Source organism: Silurus aristotelis, assembly GCF_946808225.1.
Source record: "Silurus aristotelis genome assembly, chromosome: 11".
Classification (NCBI taxonomy): domain Eukaryota; kingdom Metazoa; phylum Chordata; class Actinopteri; order Siluriformes; family Siluridae; genus Silurus; species Silurus aristotelis.
The window spans coordinates 8,662,632-8,680,883 of record NC_139584.1 but is presented as its reverse complement, the minus strand read 5'-3'; the positions used below and the strand labels follow the sequence as shown (position 1 = coordinate 8,680,883).

The 18,252-nt window shown below is 37.7% G+C and overlaps 1 long non-coding RNA gene across 1 annotated transcript; it reads right to left on the bottom strand.

Annotated features, from left to right (window-relative positions):
* Nucleotides 1–17,310: 17,310 nt before the first annotated feature.
* Nucleotides 17,311–17,747, bottom strand: LOC310733971. The gene is made up of 2 exons (XR_014535944.1): nt 17,522–17,747; nt 17,311–17,472 (listed from the first exon to the last, which is right to left on the bottom strand). It is a non-coding gene; the product is annotated as an uncharacterized lncRNA (long non-coding RNA).
* Nucleotides 17,748–18,252: the final 505 nt, after the last annotated feature.

Genomic DNA, 18,252 nt, shown 5'->3' with positions numbered 1-18,252 from the left:
CTAATAGATTACTCATGGCCATGTACCTGAGACAATTTGAGATTACACTGATCATCGTATGTGGTGCTGACCCTGTCAACAGTCAGGACCCCGAATTTCACTTTCAAAGTATATATTATATATACTGTTGCTTCTTGTCAGGGTCCTACACATACACCCAAGTTTTGTCACCGGTAATGATCCTTGACAAAAAGGACGGGTCATCCAAGTTCTTGTCAGACTTTGACACGGTGTTTCTTCTACTCCTGGGTCATCAGTCAGGGAATGAACTTTGCAGAGAACATTGCACATGTTCAAATCACACGTGAGGATTGCCTGGACTGTTCAGTATGACACACCAACAATGGCAACAGTGTTCTGGACTGTTCTCTGACAATCGTCATGCCCAAGTTGTCGAAGTGTTTTGACATTTTCAGGGGTTGTGCTTGTTGAAGGTCTTCCTGATATCTCGTTGTCTTTCAGTGAAGTTCATTCGCTCTTGAAGCATGGGTGGTTGCCAAATCATGTCAAAAGTCTCTGAAGCAGATTTAGCCCAACTTTCACATTTGGTCTTTGTTCCATCTTGCTGTGCATAATGAATTCACAAAAGTGGCAATGAATAATTTATGGAGGTTGGTGCTCTCTTTGACTGTGCATGCTCAATGTGACTGTGCGTGCTTCCTGTACCTCTGCGTGCTCCCTTTGAATGTGATTGCATCTGTTAGCCGGTTACAAAACTAGTCTTAAAATCTTTTTTTTTTACCAACTCATGTAAAGCAGCAGAAGCTGGTAATATTGTGATAACTATTTTGTACCCTTCATGGTCCAACTAAATCTGAATAAATATTAACAAATCCATTCCTTTAACTGTTTCAATAATAAATGTTAGCTAAAATGAAATTCATACATTCTTCTTGTAATCAAAGGTACAATTGTTAGCATTATAATGTTTGAAGTAATATGAACACACACACACACACACACACACACAAATACAAAAGGTTGTACAAAAAAAAAAAAAAAAATCTGAAAATATTTACATGGAGGTTTTTTCCTTAAAAGGTTAACCATTATTTAGTTATTTGCCACACCTGATGCAGCTCAAGTTCATAAATGGACTGAGGGAATGAGACGCTGCATCGAAACGTTCCCAAAGCCTCAGCTCGAGTTTCTAAAAGGGAACCAGGATTGCTAGAACAGGGAGAGATTATTATTTTATCCTTGCTAATTTCTTCACTAATGATTTGTGATTAAAGCCTAATATTTACCTTTTTTTTGAGTCTGTAACATTATTGGCCTAGGAATGTACAGTAATTAGCTAATCAGATCATTTGTGTGCACAAAAAAGGAAAATTATTTAAAAGGCTATGTAAACCCTTCATGCTGCCTTTTAACTTTTCCCTTTTTTTTTTTTTTTTTTTTTTTTTACTGTCATCAGTAGACCAGCTTTATTCTCCTGCTTGGCACTTGGATCACAATGTAGACCCAGGCAAAGTGTGTTCTCGCTCTTTCCATTGAGCTCTACAAGCTATATGTGTTCTCAGTGCACTGCATGAATCTGACACAATTCTACCATAGGGAATGCTTACATGTTCCAGACCTGCCTGATTCATCCTGATGATGTACTCCTGCTCTGAGCTCTCTGCACTTGTTACTCACCTTCTGCTACTGTGGATGATACTATATTACTACATGAAATATTTGTCCTTCTCAAAAAATAAATAAATAAATAAATCTGTTTATGCCCCAGAACTTTGTTTATCATCCCAAAAGCTCACAATCCTGAAGACTGTGCTGTGCTCAGATCATCACATATATTCATGATAAATTCTCAAATCGAATTTCAGAAGAGTTGGTTTGACTTTTCTAATCCAAAATTATTTTGAACTCTACAATATTGTGTCACCCAGAAGAAGAAGAAGGCAGATTCCCTTGAAAGATGTTTCAGTGGTTGCACATCAGGCAGTTTCATTAGATACAATTGGAGATCCATTCGATTGTAAATCTGGACTTTTTTAAGTCAAACAAATGTTTATTGAATTAAACCCTGCATGCATATGGTAATGTGTGTACATGCATAAATGTTAAGAACTTAAAATTCACCTTCTAACAGAAAACTTTTGTTTTACTATACAGTACACTGAATACAAACACTTTACTGATGTATTCTGAATATGACAAGCCATCCTGAATTATTAAATTTTTCTTAGTGTCTCAAAGCTTTTTGAATAAAAACAGGAGACCTATGAATAAAAAAGATGAAATGAATAAAACGAGTCAGTATACAGATTAAATGATTCGGCCTCTTTGGAATAATCATACTGCCTAAAGGCACACCACAAGAAAAAAAGATATACACACGATTAAATAACGGCAACTACCTGGGGGAGGATTTGAATGGATTATGTATATCCTTGCTCTGGTAACTCCCATTAAACCATGCTGGATGGCAAACACCTTGGGGGATGGGGTAGGACTGGGCTGAGCACAAGGAAACAAAGTTCCTTCACCATTAAAATGCAGCCTGGAATCATTTGAAACTTTTCAATATTTCACAGCCTGAAACAGCACCTCCCCCTTCCCCCCCTTTGCGATTTGTATTTTTGCGGCTTTTTGTGAGAAATATCCAATACGCAGTGGGAGGTGGAAAGATGAAGCACATTTACAATGTCTGTAAATCACTGCTGCTGTGACAAAATTTGGATTTAATACAGAGAGAAAAGGAACACATGTGCCATGGACTAAATGCATCCATGCTTGATGACCTATCTATGAAAAACATAAGGGGTCTGCATGGAAACCCCTTGTGGACACATACACAAACTCCCAAACATACACATTTACACTCACATGTACGATATGCAACTGATTTAGTGGCCAAGCAGATTTAAATTAGAATGACACAAATCTACAGTGTCCCCTAGCCAGTTGAACTTTTTCTCCATTAGTTCAGACATATGTCACGTGTTGACCCTACTGTAGTTAGTTCAAAAAGTAGCACAGTGTAAGATTAGATCTGCAGTACAGGCACCTGTGTGTAAATGAAACCTCACTCCAACAGATGTACAATCAACATTCATTCATAGACATGATGGGGCAATGATTTAAAATGTTGGACTTCTGATCAGAAGGTCATGAGTTCAAATCCCAACACCCAAATGCTGCAACAGCTGAGCCCTTGATCTGTATAAATGAGATTATTGTAAGATGCACTAAATAAGTGCATCTGCCAGGGTGCTGTAAATGCAAACGTAAATGATCTGCAGTAAACAGCAAACAATCCATGATTGAGACCCAGGGAAGCACTTGGCATCTGTCGCTCTCATTTATGTCAATCAAAGTTTGTCTGTCAACTTATTCATTTTAACAATGTTCAAGTAGACTTTGTTTTCCAATAAACTCAAATACTCCTGTATTTGGACATGATGCTTTTGTTCTGCTAGCCTCTCAGGCAACAAATTTGTTTTTCAGTAGCCATAGCAACAAAAAACAACAAAGGAGCTGCAAACTTAATTTGCATTTGTTTGTGACTGAATCAAATCTAACAGTGGAAACAGAAAGAGAAAATATTTTCAATATTTATTTTTTTCAGCAATGTCACCTGAGCTTGTGACATTTTCTCCTTGTTAAGTAATGTGCTTGTTACTTGGTAAATGACGTGCTAGAAAGAAAGAAAGAAAGAAAGAAAGAAAGAAAGAAAGAAAGAAAGAAAGAAAGAAAGAAAGAAAGAAAGAAAGAAAGAAAGAAAGAAAGAAAACTTCACAAACTTCAAGCCAAAAAAATGAGCGACATAACATTAGACCAATGAAATTTCGAAATGGAAACGAAAAAAATACACCTCACCTGTGTTCTGAGCTGCACGGCATCGGGAGAAAAGCTTCCACCGGGTGATTTTTAAATGCACGACGATGCCAAAAGATAAACTCCAGGGAGAAATAGTTGTGAAAGGAAGGAGGAAAACAGTGAACAATGACTTTCTTGGTCGGCTACTTTTAGATACAAGCCGTGTAACGCGTTGAGTCTGGGTGAAGGGAGAGCTCGCTAACTCCAGTTAGCGCAGACAGGTTTCCAAAACTCGTGCTTTTTTATTATTCTTGTCAACAGCGTTACGGGTTAGTCAAAGAAACTTAGAAATGAGCATCAGAAAATAATAAGGACATATTCCTCGTCTTGCACACACGCAGTAATAGCGGAAAAATGCAGTGCCAAGCTATTCCCAAAATACCGCTATGCTCCTAAGGGAAGCGCAACATATTTCACCTGTTACACCGTGTGTAACGTGTCTTTCGTTAAAGCCTGTGTAAAGTACATTAGTGAAGACTTAAAGACAGGTGCGGCTTATTTATGTTAAAAATACAAATATTTGTAAAATTGGGTGCGCTTAATAGTCCGGAAATTACGGTAGTAAGATCAAATCTTATTATGTGATTGTTGTAAGCTAAAAGATACACTGGCTGCAAGGAAAGGCAAAAAGTTGTTTGGGTTAGTTATGTCTTCTAATGTCATAACGTGTTTTCTAGGTTGTTATAGTATACTCAAGGCAAGAGTCTGGTAGGAAGCGGTTTCAAAATCAAACTTACCCTTTTCTGAAGTCCAACTTTTAAGACAAAACTAAAGGTCGACAGATTATATGTGGATTTTACCAATAGCAATAGATGGTTTGGATCATGCTTGCCAAAAACCAGTTAATCAATCTTTAGCAAAATGTATACTGGATAAAAACAAAAATAAATAATTATAATAATAATTACATTAATAAAAACTTCTTCTTCCTCTTCTTCCTTTCTTCTTCTTCTCCTTCTTTTGGCTTCTCCCATTAGGGGTCGCCAAAACTGATCATCAATTCTCTTTCGTGATTCGCATATTTGATTTGACACGTTTTTACGCTGGATGCCCTTCCTAACGCATCCCTCCCTATTTATCCGTGCTTGGGACTGGCACTAGGAGTGCCACAGCTTGTCCAACCCTAATGGCTGGGTTAATTGAATTATTAATAACAATTATTATTATTTATTTATTTTTTGTTTGTTTGTTTTGCTGTTTATTCATTTATTTATTTACTGTATTTTTTTTGGTGCAAAGAAACCAATTACTTTATTTTTACAGCACAGTTTCAGGTGTATTGCATAAGGTTCTTTTGAGCTTACTTTTAGAAGCTGGTCAAACATTTTATCTGAACATATTGTCATGTAATAATGAGGAGAGCTGATGCAAGTGTGAAGAATTTATTAATAAGTTCACAAAAACAAAGAAATAAAATACACAAGGTATAAAAAACAACAGCGTGTCATGGTTTACTGAGGTTCGGTGGCTGTCTATAACCCAGACACTAGCAATAAATTAGGCCAAAGGTCACAATCCAACATCAGAGTCATCACTGTGTGCGTTTAAACGTATTTCAACAATAAGGTATCCTTCAGATTTCCACAGATACCTGATGAACTATTCTGCTGGTGGTAAAAGAAAAACTCCCCATCTGGGACAAACTCTCAGCTCTGCTATGTGACAGAAGCATACCTTCTTCTGAAAAGAGCAGGAGAGGAAGAGAACGAGCTGGGTTAAAGAAAAGACAGAACAGGAGAGGATGAATGAAAGGGGCAGAGATTGGCAAGCAACGGTTAAAAAGGATAGAAAAGAGGCAGGTGAAGGGACGTTGACAGACCTGAGTAAACAAACATTACAGATAAGGAATTATTTCTTTCCCAGCCACTCCTCTGGACAGCCTGAGGCCTTCTTGTCTGCTCTGTTCCTGCAGGGTAACTGACAGCCTTCAACTCTTACACAGCACTCATGTTCAGCCTGCAAAACACATGGAGCATTGGCATCAATAGCTCTGATCTGATAGCATGCTACAGGCTACACACCACAACTGGAAGACTGAACACTATGTCTTTTTTAATCTCTGAGCAGGTGATTAACCAGAAGCAAATGCATCAAAGTCTTCAGCAGGATGTTCGATTACACAGAGGACTTTGAACTTGAATATGAAAAGAGTAGGCGTTATCAGTAGAGTAATAAATGGATTATAAGGAGATGATAGATATTAAGTAATACACAACAGTGCTGTTGTCAGAAAGTAGTGATCAATGCATTGAAGTTAAAAACACACACAGACAGGAAGGAAGGAAGAAAAGAAAGAACAGAGACTGTTTTGGGTTTCTGCAACCTAATTTAAACTGCAAATGCATATAAAGTATAACGTTCCTATAGATTATTAGAATTAATAAACAATACTAAAATAATCAACTTTGGGGCAGTCAGAGTAAGTCTTTACCCAGCACACCCTGTTTAAATATTTCCATATTAATATAGTCCATATATTCCTGTCTTTTTTCTCACTTAACTAATAATTAATAACTGAAGAGCTGGCCTATAATTCAGTTTTATTCTATAATACATCTCAAAACATATAATAGTTCCAAGAGTTATTATAAAACAGCAAAATAGATTCAAAACGGCAAGCAAACTCGAAAACCTGAAACAGGCTATTGCCAGCAAATTGGCAAACAACAACACAAGGGTAATGTAGGACATCAAATTATGGAGAAAATGGTTGGGAATTTTTTTAATTCCATTATTTATGTATGCCCAATAATCAAACACAGAAGTGGGAAAACTGTGGATAAGACAACCGTTAACATGAGTACCAATGACAAAAATGGGTGGAGACATACCCAAATTAAAACAATAGAACATGTCTAATAAACACAAGGGAGAATAATCTCAGACAAATTCCAGATGTATACAAGCTTCATATGATAGATGAAAGATTATATAAGTAGCATGGTATTCATGGAATAAACCAAGCCATTAGGGTTGCACAAGCCAGTGCACTCTTAGTGCCGGCCCCAAGCCAGGATAAATGGGGAGGATTGCGTTAGAAAAGGCATCCAGCGTAAAACATGTGCCAAATCAAATATGCGGATCACAAAAAAGATTTCATACCGGATCGATTACCAACGACCGCCACAGGTATTGTTAGCCAACAGGGTACAGGTGAAAATTGGGCTACTGTTTGCCAAGGAGAAAAAGGAGAGGAGGAAGACAACTACAGAGACGGTAGGAAAAGGAGAAGTGTAGAAGAGCATCAAGGATCGGCTCTGAGCCCTTTCCTGTTTGCAGTGGTGATGGACAGGTTGACGGAAGAGGTCAGACAGGAGTCTCCATGGACTATGATGTTTGCGGATGAAATTGTGATTTGTGGTGAGAGAAGGGGGAATGAAAGTCAGTAGGAGTAAGACATGTGCAGAGGAGGAACATGGGGTATATAAATATATAGGAGAATGCTGAGGATGGCGCCACCAGGAGGGAGAGAAAGAGAAAGGCTAAGGTTAAAAGAAGCAGATGTAAAGGACAAAGGGGTATGGAGACGAATGATCCGCTGTGGTGACCCAAAATGGGGAACCCAAAAGAAGAAGAAGAAGAAGAAGAAGAAGAAGAAGAAGAAGAGGTATTCATAGAATATCAATATGATGAGGAAATAATGTAAAATATTATTGTGATGGTTAATATTATCACAAAAATGCTACCTCTTACTGTATCAATATTTTAACTACTCACAGAACCATGTTGTATGAAATTCTTACATCATTTCTTGGTGGAATGACAGAGTTTAGATTATAAAGATAAAATGCACAAAAGAAATGCAAGAATAAAACCATAGAAAAAATATTTGCATAGTGAAAGTTATATTTTGATTTATAACAATACAGAAAAAATAAGATTTTTAAAGGATGATTGTCACAATCATCCTTTAAAAATCTTCTTTTTTCTGTGCTTGTTGAGTTGAATATACAGTACATTATAAACCATAAAGTTTAGTGCATGTGCAAGAAGACTGATAAAAGGTAATGTGGTGTAAATGTCAGAATCTGAAGAGGTTTTTAGCAGTTGTAATTTATGGGTTGATGATTTAAAAAAATCTAATTGTTTCAAACTGTGGTGCATTAATTAAGGAATAAAACACAAAGGGGTGTGTTGTTATAGGAAGCTGATCAGCAAAGATGTGGTGTGGTTTGGCATGATGTGAAAGAGTTAATCGTACTAAATTTTATTCTAATCTATCTATAGTATCTATTGAATATCTATTCTAGTATTTAGTATTTATATCTATCTATTGAAATTTGGCTATTAATTTGTTCAGCTATTAATTAGTATTTATTTTGTTCAAATGAGAATATATCATAGTCATTGTGGTGATTTACTTTTTTAAATTCTACAGTTTACATTTTTAAAGTCCTGAGTAACAATGTCTTTCTTTGAAACCTCCAATTTGTCCTAACAAGTGGATCTGAGAATGTTATTCATTACATCACCTGAGGAGTGGCTTTCTGACTGTGAAAGAGGCAAAGCCTAAAGAGACCTGTTGTAATTAAGCCCACCGGTCGTTAGAGCCTGGGTAAGACAAAAGTGACATCTCACAGCAGAGCTGGGCAGGGAGTTGTGCAAGACACATGAAACTGAGAGAAATACATCAGGTTTCTTGGCACACATGGTTCAGAGTTGCAGGTGGTGCACGATATATTGGGTCGCATTCATAGTCAAGGACTTCAACAAAGTTCAATTACATGAAGACAGTTTTCAGACAAAATCCAAGATGGCAAAAAACTTAAGTAATGATGCAAATCACTTGCATGTAGTTGTTGCTTTTAATGTTGAAATTTGTTTAGACACGACAATAAAAAAAAAAAATTTAAAGGTATAAAATAGACTTATAAGTAATATATTGAGGAAAGGATGGCTTAAGCCATAACTAAGACAATACATCGGCAAACGTTTTCATTTAAACAGAATGGCCTCCACCCACATTATTGATGAGATTGTCTACTAAATTTTGAATAAAATCTTCACTCATTTTTTAATACAGACTTTTACGTTTGCTAGGTGTATAGAGGAATGTCACAGACTTTTCTTTTATTGATTTGTTCATATATAGACATTTCTAATGTAGAGAAATCATGCTTCTTGAAGGAGATAAGTGTTATCTCCATAGCATATATCCGAGGTTCCGCTGTGAGATTGTGGTAGACAGAAAGCCGAAACCATAACAAGTCACTACTTATAAAACAAAGACCTTGTCAATAACTTCAATTTCAGCACTTTACCCCTAGGACTTCTGCAATGTGCTTTATGATGAAAAAGGAGGAAAAAGAGGAACAAGACAAATAAAACAGACAAGCTTTAAAACACCACACTCATATATGTTGTTTGTCTTTTCTCTTCCTTTAAATCAAATTAATCCGGGCAAATCCTTTCTGAGTGACACGCCAACATTTGGTCCTATTTTAAAACTATATTCCACTGAGCTACAAATGAAATTTATGGCTGATGGAGAGCACTCAAGGGCTGGATGTGGGAAAACATACTGTAGCTGGAGGGTCCAGCAGGAGCCCAGAGTGTGTGCCTATACATTTATCAGCTGCAGCTTGTTTATAGCTTGTAAAAGAAGGCACAGAAGGGCAGTGTCCATGTGCACTGAAAGGAGTTGTATGAAACTGGAAATGTGAGATTGAATATAGTTTGCATTTTTATAGATATGGAGTAAAGAGGGATGGAGGACGAAAGGAAGGAAGCAAGGAGGGAAGGGAAGTATGGGAATGGAAGGGAACAACAATGTAAAAACCCAAAGTATTTATTTGCATGTTTATTAACTGGCCAATGGATGAACACTGACTCGTTACTTCTAAATCATTTAAAATCTACACATCCATCCAAATTAAGTATTTAGTAATAGGATACCATTTGTACACACACATAGTTTATATATATATATACAGTGGGTACGGAAAGTATTCAGACCCCCTTAAATGTTTCACTCTTTGTTATATTGCAGCCATTTGCTAAAATCATTTAAGTTCATTCTTCTTCCTCATGAATGTACACATAGCTCCCCATACTGACAGAAAAACACAGAATTGTTGACATTGTTGCAGATTTATTAAAAAAGAAAAACTGAAATATCACATGGTCCTAAGTATTCAGACCCTTTGCTGTGACACTCATATATTTAACTCAGGTGCTTTCCATTTCTTCTGATCATCCTTGAGATGGTTCTACACCTTCATTTAAATCCAGCTGTGTTTGATTATACTGATTGGACTTGATTAGGAAAGCCACACACCTGTCTATATAAGACCTTCCAGATCACAATGCATGTCAGAGCAAATCAGAATCATGAGGTCAAAGGAACTGCCTGAAGAGCTCAGAGACAGAATTGTGGCAAGGCACAGATCTGGCCAAGGTTACAAAAAGATTTCTGCTGCACTTAAGGTTCCTAAGAGCACAGTGGCCTCCATAATTCTCAAATGGAAGACGTTTGGGACGATCAGAACCCTTCCTAGAGCTGGCCGTCCGGCCAAACTGAGCTATCGGGGGAGAAGAGCCTTGGTGAGAGAGGTAAAGAAGAACCCAAAGATCACTGTGGCTGAGCTCCAGAGATGCAGTCAGGAGATGGGAGAAAGTTGTAGAAAGTCAACCATCACTGCAGCCCTCCACCAGTCGGGGCTTTATGGCAGAGTGGCCCGACGGAAGCCTCTCCTCAGTGTAAGACACATGAAAGCCCGCATGGAGTTTGCTAAAAAACACCTGAAGGCCTCCAAGATGGTGAGAAATAAGATTCTCTGGTCTGATGAGACCAAAATATAACTTTTTGGCCTTAATTCTAAGCGGTATGTGTGGAGAAAACCAGGCACTGCTCATCACCTGTCCAATACAGTCCCAACAGTGAAGCATGGTGGTGGCAGCATCATGCTGTGGGGGTGTTTTTCAGCTGCAGGGACAGGACGACTGGTTGCAATCGAGGGAAAGATGAATGCGGCCAAGCACAGGGATATCCTGGACAAAAACCTTCTCCAGAGTGCTCTGGACCTCAGACTGGGCCGAGGGTTTACCTTCCAACAAGACAATGACCCTAAGCACACAGCTAAAATAACAAAGGAGTGGCTTCACAACAACTTTGTGACTGTTCTTGAATGGCCCAGCCAGAGCCCTGACTTAAACCCAATTGAGCATCTCTGGAGAGACCTAAAAATGGCTGTCCACCAACGTTTACCATCCAACCTGACAGAACTGGAGAGGATCTGCAAGGAGGAATGGCAGAGGATCCCCAAATTCAGGTGTGAAAGACTTGTTGCATCTTTCCCAAAAAGACTCCTGGCTGTATTAGATCAAAAGGGGGCTTCTACTAAATACTGAGCAAAGGGTCTGAATACTTAGGACCATGTGATATTTCAGTTTTTCTTTTTTAATAAATCTGCAACAATGTCAACAATTCTGTGTTTTTCTGTCAGTATGGGGAGCTGTGTGTACATTCATGAGGTAGAAGAATGAACCTAAATTATTTTAGCAAATGGCTGCAATATAACAAAGAGTGAAACATTTAAGGGGGTCTGAATACTTTCCGTACCCACTGTATATGTGTGTGTGTGTCAGGGATTGCTCAGAAAAGCAACCAAGATGATAAGTATTGCTCAACACCACCTATCATCTACAATATCCTCAAATATATTTTTCTTTAAATAATTTCCATAGGAAAAAATAAAGTTTTCAAATTCTGATTGATGATTCTGAAATTGTCGGGAAAGGTTGGGTTTCGAAGCCTCAAATGATAATCTTGACCTTAAAAACCCTTTCCAAATGCCTGCATTAGTCTTGACCATACATTTGTGGCAAATTGCAAATGCGATTTTCATATGAGAAGGCCTTACTACTTTTGTTTCTGGTTATATAATATAATTGATGTGAACATTATCAGTTTTTACACAGTTTACTCTTGGATTGAAACCAATCTTTTGATTTACTTTTGATAAATTTAGCTGAGAATGGTAAATTATATATATATATATATATATATATATATATATATATATATATATATATATATATATATATATATATATATATATATATATACACACACACACACGATTTTTTTTATTTTATTTTTTTGTCTTTCCATTCGTAACAATAAATGCACATTGGTACACCTCATGAGATGTTCAAAATATTGAAAACTAAAAATAGTTAAGGTGTGTAGGGTATTGAGTACTGTGTGAGCATGTCCTCAAAAGCAGGCACTCAAACCATAACAAATCAGTCAAATCACAATTTATATGAGCTTGCCACAAGCATTCCATAAAGGCACCTTCATAAAAATGAATGAAACCGAAATTCGCAGACTCATGTTCAATATGTATTCCACTGAAAATTGAATAAATTTCATGCCCCAAGGAAGACTCTGACCCAAGAAGTTTTTTTATTTTTTTATTTTAATTTACTATGGAGGAATTATGTATAGGATAGTGAGAATCTTGTCTTGTCTGATTGAAGGTAAGCAGATATAACCACAGATAAAATCAAGAGCAGAATAAATAAAAAATGTAATTCGAAACCTCGAAAATTATACAGAACTAGAGAGATTGTATGTAATAGTTACACATTATCTAATCCTATTCTGAGTATCGGGTCTCATTGGAGCCAGTAAATAAAACTGGAATAACAAAAGAATAATGTTACAAAACTTATCATTGCAAAATATGTTCTCAATTAAACCAGAGAGAAAATGCAGAGATGTTAATTAAGAAAATAAATCTTATCTGTTTTGGATATCCAAATCTTGGGAAAATAAGAGTTCAAGGTCAGGCAGAGGCAACTGCCTGCATATACACCAAAATATAAAGCAAATCATGAAGAAAAAAAATATTGATCAAAACAAGCATGTGAAAAGGCTTAGACTCATCATAGGGTCAATGCCAGAGTAAGAGATCACAAAGTAATGGAGTCTGAATTATTTAAAGGGAGTAGTGTGATTGCAAACTGCTAAGTTACTTTAGCAATCATGTGACCTTGATTGGGAATAGGTGCCTGACTAGGGAGAAGGGTATTGCAGAAGTATTGTACACTGATTGCATGTATAGTAAAATGATAAAATATATACAGTGAGGAAAATAAGTATTTGAACACCCTGCTATTTTGCAAGTTCTCCCACTTAGAAATCATGGAGGGGTCTGAAATTGTCATCGTAGGTGCATGTCCACTGTGAGAGACATAATCTAAAAAAAAAAATCCAGAAATCACAATATATGATTTTTTTAAACTACTTATTTGTATGATACAGCTGCAAATAAGTATTTAAACACCTGTCTATCAGCTAGAATTCTGACCCTCAAAGACCTGTTAGTCTGCCTTTAAAATGTCCACCTCCACTACATTTATTATCCTAAATTAGATGCACCTGTTTGAGGTCGTTACCTGCATAAAGACACCTGTCCACCCCATACAATCAGTAAGAATCCAACTACTAACATGGCCAAGACCAAAGAGCTGTCCAAAGACACTAGAGACAAAATTGTACACCTCCACAAGGCTGGAAAGGGCTACGGGGAAATTGCCAAGCAGCTTGGTGAAAAAAGGTCCACTGTTGGAGCAATCATTAGAAAATGGAAGAAGCTAAACATGACTGTCAATCTCCCTCGGACTGGGGCTCCATGCAAGATCTCACCTCGTGGGGTCTCAATGATCCTAAGGAAGGTGAGAAATCAGCCCAGAACTACATGGGAGGAGCTGGTCAATGACCTGAAAAGAGCTGGGACCACCGTTTCCAAGGTTACTGTTGGTAATACACTAAGACGTCATGGTTTGAAATCATGCATGGCACGGAAGGTTCCCCTGCTTAAACCAGCACATGTCCAGGCACGTCTTAAGTTTGCCAATGACCATTTGGATGATCCAGAGGAGTCATGGGAGAAAGTCATGTGGTCAGATGAGACCATAATAGAACTTTTGGGTCATAATTCCACTAAACGTGTTTGGAGGAAGAAGATTGATGAGTACCATCCCAAGAACACCATCCCTACTGTGAAGCATGTGGGTGGTAGCATCATGCTTTGGGGGTGTTTTTCTGCACATGGGACAGGGCGACTGCACTGTATTAAGGAGAGGATGACCGGGGCCATGTATTGCGAGATTTTGGGGAACAACCTCCTTCCCTCAGTTGGAGCATTGAAGATGGGTCGAGGCTGGGTCTTCCAACATGACAATGACCCGAAGCACACAGCCAGGATAACCAAGAAGTGGCTCTGTAAGAAGCATATCAAGGTTCTGGCGTGGCCTAGCCAGTCTCCAGACCTAAACCCAATAGAGAATCTTTGGAGGGAGCTCAAACTCTGTGTTTCTCAGTGACAGGCCAGAAACCCGACTGATCTAGAGAAGATCTGTGTGGAGGAGTGGGCCAAAATCCCTCCTGCAGTGTGTGCAAACCTGGTGAAAAACTACAGGAAACGTTTGACCTCTGTAATTGCAAACAAAGGCTCCTGTACCAAATATTAACATTGACTTTCTCAGGTGTTCAAATACTTATTTGCAGCTGTATCATACAAATAAATAGTTAAAAAATCATACATTGTGATTTCTGGATTTTTTTTTTTAGATTATGTCTCTCACAGTGGACATGCACCTACGATGACAATTTCAGACCCCTCCATGATTTCTAAGTGGGAGAACTTGCAAAATAGCAGGGTGTTCAAATACTTATTTTCCTCACTGTATATATATATATATATTAGTTTCCATAGTTAGTATTAGGAGGATTCACCCACCATCCCTTTACTGGATCTATTGTAAATGATTTCCTAACTTATGGTCATGCACCATTTGTTTAAAGCAAAATATAAAACAAGACCATAATAGATAGCTCAGTAATCACCCAGTCAGTTAATGCCATATCTATCTAAGAATGAACTCCATGATTCTAAACAGTCAGAGTTCAAAAGTGGGCTCCACAGATATTGCCTATTGTATTATCAGCCATTGGTGCACATCTCCTTGACCTTTCCGTAGCTTATAACACTGTCAATCACAAGACTCTCCTGTTCCTACTCATGAGTCTTGGCATTTGTGGCACAGCCTGCAATTGGTTTGTTTTTTGCATGAATGGTTAAATCAGGTGATCTAAGGAGATCCACATTTGTTTCATGCAGTCTCTCTTCTTGTGCGCCACACAGCTCAATCAATGGTTGATCCTTTTCAATTCTTATTTTATACTTATTTTTTAAGTGTAAGCTCATTGTCTTGTGTTCTCTCACAGATGTTGGTCTTTGTTTAGCAGGAATATCACTGTGGATTTCAGCTCTTTGTTTGGAAAACTAAGATGTAGTATATAACACTGGATATGATTGGGGTAATTATGGACAACTAGCTACCTTTCTCTCTTAAATTGCTAACCTGACTTTAATGTATAGTTTATCATATACAAAATTCGGAGGGTCTGGCTATTTCTATCCGCTATCCTCAGAAGCCAATCAAATGCCTGTTTAAGCTCTAACCATTTTAAGATTAGACGACTGCAACTAGATCCTGGCAGGTCTTAGGCTGCATGGTATGCAACCTGCAGACGATCTTTGATAACGACACTAAGGCCAATCTAAAGTAGAGCAAAAGCCTAGGAAACCTGGTGCTAAGAAGCAGGAGAGGAGACACAGCCCCCTTCAGAGCCCAAGTGGAGAAAGTGGACAGTTTCCAGGTCCTTGTCCCATCAAGCAGAATATGTCATGATTCTGTTATATTAATACCCTGGTCAAAAAGACCTGTCAATGACTACCACTTTAGATTCTTTAAAGTGCTTTAAACTGCCCTCTATCATGCTAAGGAACTTTGATTCCTGCAGTATCAGGAGAATCCTAACAGGAAGCGTCACAGCCTGGGATTGGAACAGCTTTAAGGAGGACTGTCTGGCTCTCTGAGGCACTATCAGCTGTGAGCACCATCCAGACTGACTCTGCAGTGTATCTACAGTGTATTTACAGAAGGCCAGAAATATAATGAAGGACATCACCCATTCCATGAACTTTTATCTTGGTTGCAATCAGGTATGCACTTCCTTTTCCTGCAAGCCAATGCTCAGAATAAGGATGAGCTTCTTTCCAGAGTACATATGTTGGATACCTTTGCACAACACCCACACAAAGTATCCCTGACATACTGATACATATATCCCTGATACACATAGCATATATGTATTTAAACATATTTATTAAATTGTTAGCTTTTACTTGAACTAACTCAGCTTAAAAGCATTAAATGGTATGTTTAAATATATTTGCATTTAGCAGACGCTCTTATCCAGAGCGACGTACAAAAGTGCTTTGAGTCTCTAGTCATGAATAAATCTACACTGGTACGCAAGATTACAAACTTAATATAAATATAACCCTTGAATTCTACAAGCTTGAAAGTGCTAATTTAATTATTTCAACTATATTTCAACTATATATGGCTGAGCATGACCAATACAAATTGCTGTTTAAATGATTGATTGATTGATATAGCCAACCACTACAGATTAAACACACTGATGCATACAAAGGAAAAAAAAAATAGATCAGATTCTTGCAAACAAATACCACATACTGTATATATACACACACTTGTATGTAGTGGCGGTCACTGTCTATCTTCAAATAAATTTGAACACCATCTTCTCAAGCACCAAAATGAGCAGCAAAAACAGCAAAAGTACACACGCTTTTACTTAATTAGAAGTACAGATACACATGTTTTAAAATACTGACTATATACGATTTCACCTAAGTTAAAGTAAAGCATTTTGTGCTCCGACATGTACTCAAGTAAAAAGTAGCCATTACTACTAATATTAGGGCTGTCAATCAATTCAATTATTTAATCATGATTAATCACATGATTTTCACGATTAATCACAACTTAATCGCTCATTTTTATCTGTTCTAAATGTACCTTAAATAAATACATTTTAGGTTTTAATACTCTAATCAATACGGGCATGGACAAATATGGATGCTTTATGCAAATGTATGTTTATCATTGGTGAAACCAGACTCAAAATAGAGCAAAAAATATTTATTAAAAATATTTATTAAGAATAAATTAACAAAAAAATGTTTTTGTTTATGTTTTAAAGTACCGTAATTTCCGGACTATTGCCGTATTTTTCGGACTATAAGCCGCTACTTTTTTCCCCACGTTTTGAACCCCGCGGCTTAAACAACGAAGCGGCTAATTTATGGATTTTTTCTGGGTTTTTCCCGGTTTCACAAACTTCAAGCCAAAAAACTGAGCGACATAACATTAGACCAATGAAATTTTCGAACGGAAACGAAAAAACGCACCTCACCTGTGTTCCGAGCTGCACGACATCGGGAGAAACACTTCCACCGGTGGTGATTTTTAAACGCACGACGATGACAAAAGATAAACTCCCGAGAAAAATACAGTAGTTGTGAAAGGAAGGAGGAAGACAGTGAACAATGACTTTCTTGGTGGGCTACTGTTTAGATACAAGCCGTTGTAGCGCGTTGAGTCTGGGTGAAGGGAGAGTTTACTAACTCCAGTTGAAAGAGACATCATATAAGCACAGACAGGTTTCCAAAACTCGTGCTTTTTTATTTTTCTTGGCAACAGCGTTATGGGTTAGTCAAAGAAACTTAGAAATGAGCATCAGAAAATAATGAGCACATAATCCTCAGTCTCACACTCACACACACACACACACACACACACACACACACACACACACACACACACACACACACACACACGCAGTAATACCGGAAGAATGCAGTGACGTGCTGTTCCCAAAATGCCTCTCTGCTCTTAAAGGAGCCACAACATATTTCACCCGTTACACCGTGTAACAGACACTGTCTTTCGTTAAAGCCTGTGTAAAGTTCATTAGTTTCAGTGTAGACATGCACAGGTGCGGCTAATTTATGTTCAAAATAAAAATATTTGTAAAATTCAGTGGGTGCGGCTTATATGAGTGTGCTTTATAGTCCGGAAATGACGGTAAGCGCACCCATATATAAGCCGCACCCACTGAATTTTACAAATATTTTTATTTTGAACATAAATAAGCCGCACCTGTCCATAAGCCGCAGGTGTCTACACCGAAACTAATGAACTTTAGTCAGGCTTTAACGAAAGACACGTGTAACGGTGTAACGGGTAAAATATGTTGCGCTTCCTTTAGGAGCATAGTGGTATTTTGGGAATAGCCTGCCACTGCATTTCCGGTATACAATACATACATTCATTTTGATAAATTTTTTGCGTGTGTTCAAGACCGAGGATTATGTGTTTATTATTTTCTGATGCTGATTTCTAAGTTTCTTTGAATAACCCGTTACGCTGTTGCTAAGAAAAATAAAAAAGCACGAGTTTTGAAAACCTGTCTGTGCTTATATGATTTCTGTTGCAACTGGAGTTAGCGAGCTCTCCCAGAATCCTGGCTCAACGCGCTAC